Below are 11,547 nucleotides of genomic sequence, written 5' to 3' on the forward strand. Positions count from 1 at the left end.
ATATTCTAGAACATTTAACAGCACCCGTGGTTTAAAAGTTCACAATTTTTTTTTAAGTTCCAAATGTACCTTTCAAATGCAAGTAGCACAGCTGGTTGAGCTTTGCACATTTCACCCTATCGAATGTACACCACGTTTAGACTGCTCTTTATTAACCAATGACAAACATGCTTTTTCACACAACTAATATGCACCCTAGTTTTTAGTACCCAATGCTTCTTATCTTCCAATCAATTATCGTTGTCTGTGTTTTGCACTTTACAAATACCGTATTGAATTACCTTCCCACTCCCTGTATAACACAACCTAAGCACTATATTACGGTGTTCCAAACAAAACTTCCTCCTACCACATATAAAATATTACTGACACTACTTAGACAGGTGTGGCACAGCGGCCAGGGCACATGACTTCACACCATAAGACACACAGTTTAAGCTCACGCTTTCATCCCCAACTCCCGCACCTGCTCACCTTAGCAGCATCAGACTCTACGCAATACCTCACTTAATTTCCATACCCAGCACTTTCAGACCGGTAGCTATGAGTAGTTCGCTGCACACCCCCTCTATAGCACACCCTAAACACCCCCACAAAAGTTACAGTGCTCCTACCGTCCTCTTTCTTACAGAATCACAAAATGGCAGCCAACACTTTCTAGTTGCAACCACTCGCAGCGCTCCCAACCACTAATCAGCAAGCTCATGCTCGTAACGCCTCAGATGGCAGAATTCCCAAATATCGATATCTGTAAATTTTGATAATTCTCAAAAACTACTGAACGGATTTACACCAAATAAACAAAAGTGTGCTTTCTAGACCAAGACCCTTCTCCCTGCTAAATTTGGGATAATTCCATTCACCCGTTCGACCTGTAGCCCTGTCTAAAGTTTCCTATGGAAATTAACATGGAGAAAACACGTTTTGGGACACCCTTTTTTCTCGGCCCCCCTTGATGAATCACCCCCAAACTTCCCACATAGGAGCTGATATGAACAAAGAATTAGTTTGGAAAGTGTCATGACACTTCATCAAACGATGCCAAAGTTATAAGCAAAACAAAAAATGCTCTTCCAATAGAAACTTGGTACTAACTATAACTACCTACTGGCGACCGCTAGTAGGTAATATATATATATATATAGATATATATACATATATATATATATATATATATAAGCAAACCACCATCCTGAAGTAATCGTAGTCTTGATCACATCAACCAGGTACGGACCACAGCGTGGATATTTAATTCTTCATTTTATTTTGCAGATTCAAAAAAAGTGCAAATGCGAGTGCAGAAATCAATACGAGCAAGTGCCCAGCATGACGCGTTTCGACTGCACACAGGCAGTCTTGATCACATGACGCGCTGGACCTATCAGTGCACATAAATAGTGAAATTCAAATTGAGCACATGATTCAATTCACCCAATTACAGAAATCAGAGAATTAGCATATAAAACCGGTTTTGATGGTACTTCCCTAAAGGGTGACGCATGTTAAACATAAATGCAAAACAAATAAAGTACCAAACAATGATAAAAACATAGTGCTTGTAATTTGTTCTAACTAAAATCTTCCGTAACCAGTCTGCAAGAATTCTTTTCAAAGTATTAGGGCCAAGATTACTTACATATTTCATAATGAAGAGTCTCAATTGGTATAAATTTCCACATATAATGTAAGTAACCACAATCACTGGCCTAATAAAAAATATAATCATGAATCTAATTCCGTTTCCATGGTAAATCATTATGTGCAAAATTGTGCAAAAAAGTGATCTAGTGCTAAAGTGCATAATAATAGAATTTCAGTCAAAAAAATGTGAGCATACAAAATTAGCAGCAGATAATCGATGTCCCTTATGTAATCTCCTCATTATAAATCATTCAGTTAATTTCATCACGTTAAGTTGTCTTGTCCCACTCTTCAGTTTCAATACCCAGATGTATCTATTGGCGAAAAAGGAAAAAAATATAGATTTACAGATATTTGCAAGCTAATGATCATTTACTCAATTGAGACACAGTGTCTCAAATTAATTAGAGTTAGTTTTGAATAAAAAAAAACAAGATAGCCGGTCAAGGTCTCATGAAACTTAAAACCATTTGAGGAAACCTCAAATAAAATCAAGTAAAATCAGGGATGTAAATCATTGCTTATTCCTAAAACAAGTCATAGACCAATGTGGGTATTCAGAAGATATAAAATTATAACATTAGCTGCCATCAGGATGAAATGCATTGTTTTTCAATAAAATATATGATAGATGGAATAAAAACTGGATAAGATTCACCAAGCTTTGAAACCGGCCATAGCTACTATCACCACTTAAAAGATCTAAAAAAATCTTACAAATGCCAGAAAACTTTAGTCATAAAAAAGTAGATAAAAGCCATTAGATAGTAAATCTGGGATCTAAAATAACATTATGAGTAATATCAAAAGCCAGTTATTCATTAGAGAAAATCGTGCAAATCATCGCTGTTATTAAGACCATTAGGCATTTTAGTGTCGAGTAGCATAATAAATTCCGACTCAATTTGTCTCAGTCTTTTTTCTCTGTTGCCACCTCGAATATTTTTGGGCACTGCGCTGATAACAAAATATTTGAGATCATCAAGATTGTTGTTATGTACAAGTTTAAAATGTCGTGCCACAGGATAATTAGAATCAGAATTAACCACTGCTCTAAGATGTTGTAGAATCCTGTTAAAAACTTGCAATTTTGTGCTACCTACATACAATAAATGACAGGTGCATTCCAGAACGTAAATGGCATAATCCGTTCTGCAAGAATAGTGTCCTTGTATTTTAATAGGTTCTCTACCAAAAGCAGTCATATATTCAGTAGTATTTTTGCCAAACTTGCAAGCACGACATGAACTGCATTTAAAAAATCCTGATCTCAAAGTGAGCCAAGTATTAGAGAATGTCACTTCAGGACTGTTTCTAACTAAATGCATCTCTCATAGATGGAGCTCTTCTGAACGTTAGACTGGGAAGTTTTGGCAAGATTTGTGACATTGTTATGTCAGACCGAATAATTGGCCAATTTTTATAAAGAATCTTGCGAATCTGTCTCTCCTGTCTGCAAAAATTAGTAATCAATCTTATGTTCTCTATAGATTCGATAACTGTTGTATTCGTGACGTTTTCAACCTGGACAATTGTCGGGATTTCAGACTCTTCAGCTGTCTCACAGTTAGCACCAATACTATTCGCCTTGTCTTTCGCTTTCATTAAATCTGTGGTCTTATATCCTCTTTGTAAAAATCTATTGAAAGCCTCTTTCTGACACTCTTCAAGATCCCCCTTATGGCTACAAATGCGTTTTATTCTCAAAAATTCACCAAAGGGGATACTTCGTATCAGGTGTTGGGGATGTGAGCTGCTAGCATGTAATACAGAATTTCCTGCCGTAGGTTTCCTATGTAGCCTGGTATGGATTCTCTCTATATATATATATATATATATATATATATATATGGTTGAAGGTCTTGGCTGACGCAGCCGCGCCACGCCAGAAGAACGATGCCCGCACTCCAGGTAAGTCCAAGATAGTTTATTTAAATAACTGACACGTTTCGACTGGGAGGTCTTTGTCAAAGGTGGGAACTACACATTGTGGCACAGTATTAATAGCATACAGGGAGACACAGTGAAGGAAAAATAATTAAAAAAATAGGAAAAAGAATTTGGGAACAAAAGACATTTTTGCCATCTCATCAGCCACAGGGAAAAAAGAGTTTACAAGTCAAAGAAACTTTTTAAAGAAGATTCAAAAGTCGTTTCAAAATTAATTAAATAGTAGGTGCCTCACCTTAAGCTTAAGAAAGGGAAATAATATGTATATAAATACACATGTATATAAGAAGGGTGAAATCATGGAAAAAAGTCACAGGATTGCAAGTGCAAGTGAATTACATAAATACATAATCCCTTCATAGCATAGAAAAAAAGCCTCCACACAAAAGTCATGATTGACATTTGGATAATTATTTATCGATCCAGTGACCATTGTAAGAACTGGCGACATTGGGTGAGAGAGACAGAGGAAAATTCCTGATAGAAATTTTTATTTCAATTTACAAATTTCATCCCACTGCCATGCATGGTCCAGTGACCTGGGTAGTCCAGTGGCTCACGTGGAAAAGAAGAAAAAAGAGGACAAAATAGAAGAGGGGGGATCAGGGATGGGGTTAGGGGGGGCGACTGGAGGAGACAGCAGAGGGCTAAGTTGTTTGGTGAACTTAGAAGTACTACCAGAGATAACACCCATGCACCTATGAGGTGGAGAAAAATGACAGAAAAAGACAGGCTACCCGGGGAAAGATGGCACTATCCTAAATGAACATGGAGCTCTTTGTCCTGGTTCAAACCTCCGGGTGTTTGGTCTTGAGGCTGATAATGTGCTTAGATTCGAGTCTTCTCAATGCTCGTTCCCTGTCTCCACCCCGACTCTTCACTGGAATCCTGTCAATTCCAAAATATGAGATTTTTAAGTTCTCAGGTTTAGTGAGGCTATGTACAGTGTTGCAGTGTCTGGCCATGGGATATGTAACATCATTATTCCTGATTGTCCTTAAGTGCTTCAAAATGCATTTTTTCACTGGAAAGATGGGGCTCCCAAGATACCTCAAACCACATACACACAGGACATAGACAACAAACTCCGTGTTGCAGTTAATGAATTGTCTAATTTTGTGTTGCCTGCCATTCGGTAGGGGCACTGTCTTAACATTGGCACTATTGGAAAAAGCCTTGCACTTCCCACATTTATGGAATCCTGGGAGCTCCCTCAACCAAGTGCTGCTGTGTTTATGACTGGGTTCCAATAAGCTGTGTACCAGCATATCCCTTGGAGAGTTACTTCTGTGGTATGTGACCAATTTGCCAATAATCGGGTCCAGTTTGACTAACTGCCAGTGTCTCCTGATGATGGCCTGGACTTTGGCACAATCAGAGTTAATCACTGGTTCGGTTTCCTTTTTCTTTTGCCTGGGTGTGAGTAGCGTTTCTCTACCCACTCTACCCACCTTCCTCCTAGTCTCATCTACCACTTTACGTGTGTAGCCCCTCTGCAGAAATCTTTCTACCATAATCCCTTCCTCTCAGGTATATGCTTCTGGTGTGCTGCAATTACGCCTGGCTCTGAGCAGTTCCCCATAGGGTATGCTATACTTCAGCTTTGGTGGATGGTGACTTTTAGCATGGAGGATGCTATTACTGGCTGTTGCTTTCCTGTGTAGGCTTGCCTGTATGGTGTTATCCAGTACCTCTACACTAACGTCAAGGAAGTCTAAACTGCTCCAACTGGTGGTACTTGTACATTTTCAAATTCAGTTATTTGTCAGAGATATCCAGGAGGAATTTGTCAAGGGCATCCTGGGGGCCTTCTCAGATCAGGAAGATGTCATCAATGTATCTGGTCCAAAGGACCAGATACTTGGTGTATTCAGCAAAGTCATTTGCCCAGACACATTCACACTCCCACCACCCCATAAAGATACACGCGTAACTTGGCGCGAAGCAACTGCCCATGGCAGTCCTGGACAGTTGACTGTACCACTGCTGGCCATGTCAAAAATAGTTATTTTCTAGGCAGGAATGAAGCATCTCAAGTAGCATACTAGTGTGATCCAATGTGGCAATGGGTCTGTCCCTAAAATAGTGTTTGCAAGCCGTAATGCCTAGGTCATGGTTGATGAAGGTGTACAAGGACACCACATCCACAGTTGCCATAATGTAACTAGGTAGCCACGGGATGTCTGTGACCTTGGACATAAAATCCATACAATCACTACAGTAGTACAGGCTACACACATAGGGAAACAGAAAATAGTCTAGATAGATTGAAGTAATTTCAAGCAGGCTGTCATTGGCAGAAATGATCGGTCTTCCAGGTGGACTGGTGGGGTGTTTATGCACCTTGGGCAACATGTAAAAACATGGGGAGTTTTTTTGACAGTTAAAAATAGCAATTCATCATTGTTCAAAAGCCCACGGGTGTGCCATTTAGACAGCATGTTGTGGAAACAGTCAATGATGGAAAGATACCGGGACGCAATAGTTTTCGTGTAGGTGCCAGAGAAATCAAGCTGTCTCTTGGCTTTAGCGATATATTTCTTGACGTCCCACCAAACGACATTGCCGCCTTTGTCTGACGGCTATCTCCAATATATTTCATCCTTCTTGCAAAGAAGAGATGAGCACTCCAAAATTGAGGATCTTATGGTGGTTTAATAGAAAAACAAAAGAAACATTACCGCGTTTCGGTTGCCAATTTGTGACCTTACTGACAATGGCAAATTCCATTTTTCAACATACATTTATAGTGTCACATGATGTGTATACTCAACATAGAGAAAGGAACATAGAAGATTGGCTCAAATCAATATTGGCCCCATCTTTTAACATGCACATAGAAGTAAATTAATTGTGAACATTTCATAATACCATTTGCTTCTCAGTAAACTCTTGATCTTAAAGTGCATATAGTGATAACAAATTAATCAAAACCGAAATGTCAAATACATATCTGTGTCACAGCAGTTACAATCAATAGCTGTGCCATATAGCTAGGATTACACATTCCAAATATTCTAATCCAATCTCATTGTGGGTAATTGTAGCATTGTAAGCATGGGTGTTTTTAACATTAATCTTTTGTTTTCAATCCCCAAGTGGGGAAGACATACCAAATCATCTCCATTGACATACACATTTTATTAGCATAAGTGAGTAGGTAATACATTGTGGTAATATGTGTTTGTAATCCAATTCAAATATCCAGCCAAGTTGTAAAACGTTTCACTCTCTTCTGCTTAAGCGCTAATTAAAAAGAGGTAAATACCTAATGTGACAACAAACATAAAAGGAGAAATAAAGAAAGATTAATATGCTACTAAATAGATTAAAATCAGTTTCACAGGTGTACAACAGCGTCATGAGGTTGTACACAAAAAGGGGAAGACAGGCCTTAATACAGATTTGTGTATAACTCTTTGTCCACATAAAAGCCGTGTGGCTCCGTGCTGTCCAATGTGAGAAAGAAATATGTTTCTAGCTTTCTAAGTTCTCTTCCTTTTTCTCTATCTCCCCCTCTCCTGCTCTTCAGGATTTGGGCTATACAGCTAAATTTTATACAGGTAGGATTACTTTGGTGGACTTTCTCAAAATGGCATACAACAGGATAGCTGCAGTCATTGTAGCTTATTGTCCTTATGTGTTGCAAGTTGACCTTGTGCATCACAGGTAGTGTTGTGCTGTCCACATAAAGTTTTTCTCATGGACACTCAAGAATGTAGAATGCAAAACTAGATTTGCCTGGCATGTTGCCTCTGTTCGTAAAGGTCTTTTCAAAGGGAGTCCTAATTATAGTCTTTTTACATTTGTGAAAGCCATCTCTGGGGGAAAGCCATGTAGGTCTGGCTTCATCTAAAACAAATTCACTTCTTTCTAAGCAATCCTTCAATGACTTTGCTTTTCTATATGAAAATTTGAAGACAACTTGTTACTACGGCGCCTATAACAGGATCTTCTCTAATGAGGGGTCAGTGCTTTTGTAAAGCTTGTTGAACTCTTACATGCTCTGGATTGTACGTGGTGATAAATATGTGAGTCTGACTGTGTATTTTATTTTTATTTTTATTAGTCGACTTAGATATATTGAAGAGGGATATGTCTAACTTGTTTGTGCATGCTTTCTATGATGCTGTTTGCAGTATAGTTTCAGAGTATCCCCACTGTTTTAAGCATTCCTTCATTTGTGTTTCTACTAAGTCATATACTTCATCAATGTGCCTAGCTCTGTAGAATTCCCCAAACGGGATGCTCTTAATGAGGGGGATGGGGTGGAAGCTATTTGCATGTAAAATGGTATTCATGGGCTTTCTGTATCTGGGGGATTCCAGTTTTTCTCCTTTCACCTGAATTAACACATCTAAAAAATCAATAGCTGTTTGACTGGATCTGTTTGTGAATTTCAGGTTTAGCTCATTTTGATTTATGTCTGTGAGAAAATGTTTGGCTTCCTCTTCCATGCCCTTCCAAAGCACCAAAACGTCATCTATGAATCCAAGTCATAGTGCTATGTTGTTAGACCAATGATCCATCCCAACTAGCACCTGCTCCTCCCACCAGCCCATATGCAAATGTGCATATCTGGGGGCCAATCTGGTGCCCATAGCAGTGACTCTTAGCTGTTGTACTAGCTCATTATGGAATAAAAACATATTTTATTCAAACACCAATGCATCATTTCTAGCAGCATGTTGTTATGTGCTACACATTTTATAGGTCTCATCCTTTGGTAATGTTGTGTGGCTTTCAAGCCATAATGATGTCTAATGCTTGTGTATAATGTTTATACATCAAAAGTCTTTAAGAGCATGTCTTTGTCCCACTTAATATCAAAAATACACTGCAAGAAATCAGCAGTATCCCTAAAGTAATCAGGGAGGGTGATCTCAATAAGATTCAGAAAAAGTCAATATACTTTGACAAATTCTGATATAAGCTGTTTTGTGCAGCTATGATAGGTCTCCCTTGAGGTGTAGCATATTCTTATACACCTTCATATAAAACACCGGCAGCTTAGAGTGATCTTGATTTAGGAAATTAAATTCATCCCAGTTTAGGAGTTCAAGATTTCTCCATGTCTTTAATCTGCCTGTAAACTCCTCTCTAACTGCTAGATATTCCTCCATATTGATTAGCTTATAGCAATTATTGTAATTGAGTTGTATTTGGGCCACCCTCAGGTACATTCCCTTATCCCATCGGACGATATTGCCCCCTTTGTCCGATAGTTTTACTACAATGTTTTCGGAATTCTTTATTTTGTTGACAGTAGTGAAAAAAGCTTCTTCTTTGGTGGTCTTTGGTATTTCTTCTTTTCTTAGATGATATGTTGATATTACATAAGTGTCTGATCATATTCTCCAGGAATTTATCAATATTGTCTCTGGAGGTTTGTAGAATGTACCTTGATTTCAGCCAAAATTGTGTTGCTCCTTATGCTTGAGTTTATATTATGCTTAATTCTTCAATTATTTGGGTTTCTAATGATTTTGGGAATCTCAGTTCCCTCTGCTTCCAATTCTTTGAGTTTTTCCAACAATTCAATGTCTGAATCTTGCAAATTATTTAAAATTTCAGTTTCTGATGGTTTCTCAGCCATTATATTTCCAGTGATTTCCTTGGTTTTGTGAATTTTTGTAAGTTTCCACTATCTTGTGAATTTGTAGAAATCTATTCTACTTTGTGGATAATCAAGCTGATTTATGCGGCAACAAAAAAAGAAATAGTTTTAAGATGTCTGTATCCTCTTGGGTGACAGGGACATTGCTCAGATTCACTATGGCTTTATATTTTTCTTTGGCGCAAATTACTCGGATTTGGTAAAGTTGTTCTCTCACATTTGTCTCCTCGCTGTTCTTTTTTGCCTTTGTCATTCCCTCCTTTATTTCCTTTGCCTCCTATTTTTCTTTGCCCTCTCTGGGATCTGTAGTCTGACCTCTGATTGATCTGTAAAAAACATAGTTTATCAGTTACTGAGATACGTGATCTTCCTCCTTCACCTTTTGCTAAATCTTCTAGACCCACTTCAAATCCTGTGTCCTAGCCGAGGTCAATGGATGTGTGGTCTTGTTGGATCTTGAATTCTCTGTTGCCTAATGTCTGTTGAAACGCTTAGCAAAAATGTACATCTGGCCCTCTTGGTAATCAAGACGATGTCTTAAAAATGTGTTTGTTCTTTGTTCATACTTTGGTAAGCATTCCTTCAGTTCTGTTTTAAATTTTGCCAAATTTGCTTGATTAGTATCTTTGTCCAAAATCGCATTTAGGTCTTTAATTTTTTGGATCACTTCCACTCTCTCTATTCATGCATATTTGATTAAAATCTTTAACATTCCAATTGAGGTCTGAGCATTATCCTCCGCCTACTTCTTCAGTAGCTCTAGGTGGGGATTCTCATATGTTGGCATATTAATAATTTGGAAACCCCTTGGTATGAGTGCTACTTATATATATTGTTTTAGGGAGTCACTCTACCATCATTGTGGGATTTCCCTCTTCTTTAATCTTTTAAGTGACTGGAGGTTCCTCCATGTGCCATTACTATCCAGTATTCTCTCCATATTTGTTCCCACCACTTGACTCACATTCTTGTTTTCCTTGAATAGTTCTAGAGCCACCTGCTCCCTTAGTGCACACTCCTCATCAATCATTTCTCGACAAACCACACATCCCAAGTTCTCACAGCTCAGCTTTCTGGACAGCACTGACCAGCTCTTCTCTGTGTAGTCGTTGAGCCTGGTTCCTGGCCCGTGTGCGTGCCACTTACCCTGGGATAAGCGTATTGTGTCTTCAGGCATCCTCCGATTCCTGTATAGCGATTCTCCACCCCTGCTCTTCAGGTCGCTTAGCCGGGACAGCGGGGGGCAAGCCTGCCTTGTAAATTTCCAATCCACAATGCTGGTGCTGGTGTGCTGCCAAATCACTGGTGGTGCTGCTATACCAGACTCATATATCCAATACATCTTGTTGATCTTACATAGAGGAGAGCAGCACTCAAAATTGAACATCTTATGGTGGTTTATTCAAATAAACAAAGAAATGTCAATGTGTTTCGATTGTCAACTTACAACCTTGTACACAATGGTAATATGGTCATTTTTTTTCCAATTGTATTAGTATGATTTTAGGTATATCATTTATAGGGTTGATTAGTAGTGATGTTATTGATATAATATATTCACTGAAAAAACCATAGGTTTCACACACGTTATAGTTAGGAATTAGCATTTAAAAAACCTTAGAAATTCATTGAAAAAACCATAGGTTTCACACATGTTATAGTTAGCTGGACATTTTACTCGTAAAAAACCAATGAAATTGCCCCGTTATAGTTAGTTCAGCTAACTATAACTCACGCGCCCGCAATGCACTGCTGATGACGTCACATATTACATCACTCATGACATGGTCAGTGACATCACTCATGACATCACTGATGACATCTCAAATGACATCACTGATGACCTCACTGATGACATCATCCAGTGAATCTGTGTTTTTCTGAAAATTAAATATGTTTTATATATGTATATCTCAAGGTCGATGGAAGAATAAATGGGTATATAAGTGTCTAAATGGATGATTTGTTTTTAAAAAATTGATTGTGTAACTGACTGATTAAGTGTATCTCTCACTTTGTGTATAAGTGGCTGCATGGGTTGGTGAGTAGCTACATGGGTGTCTATATAGGTTAGTAGTTGTTTTTTTGAGTATCAGTCTGAGTGTCTGTATGGTTCGGTGGGGGGTATTACGTAGTGCATAGGTGCATGAATGAGTGACTCACTGTTTGTATGTGTTGAAGACAGCATGTGTGCAGGACTGTATGGGTGGATGAGTGTGTGTATGGGTGTGTTAGTGAGTGAATGACTGTCCCAAAAGTGTCTTCAGGAGTAACTACATATGTTTTAAACTAGTATATGTGACTATTGGTGTATATATGTGAGTATATGTGAGAGGGAG

This window comes from Triturus cristatus, chromosome 8 (assembly GCF_964204655.1).
Source record: "Triturus cristatus chromosome 8, aTriCri1.1, whole genome shotgun sequence".
NCBI classification, from domain to species: Eukaryota; Metazoa; Chordata; class Amphibia; order Caudata; family Salamandridae; genus Triturus; species Triturus cristatus.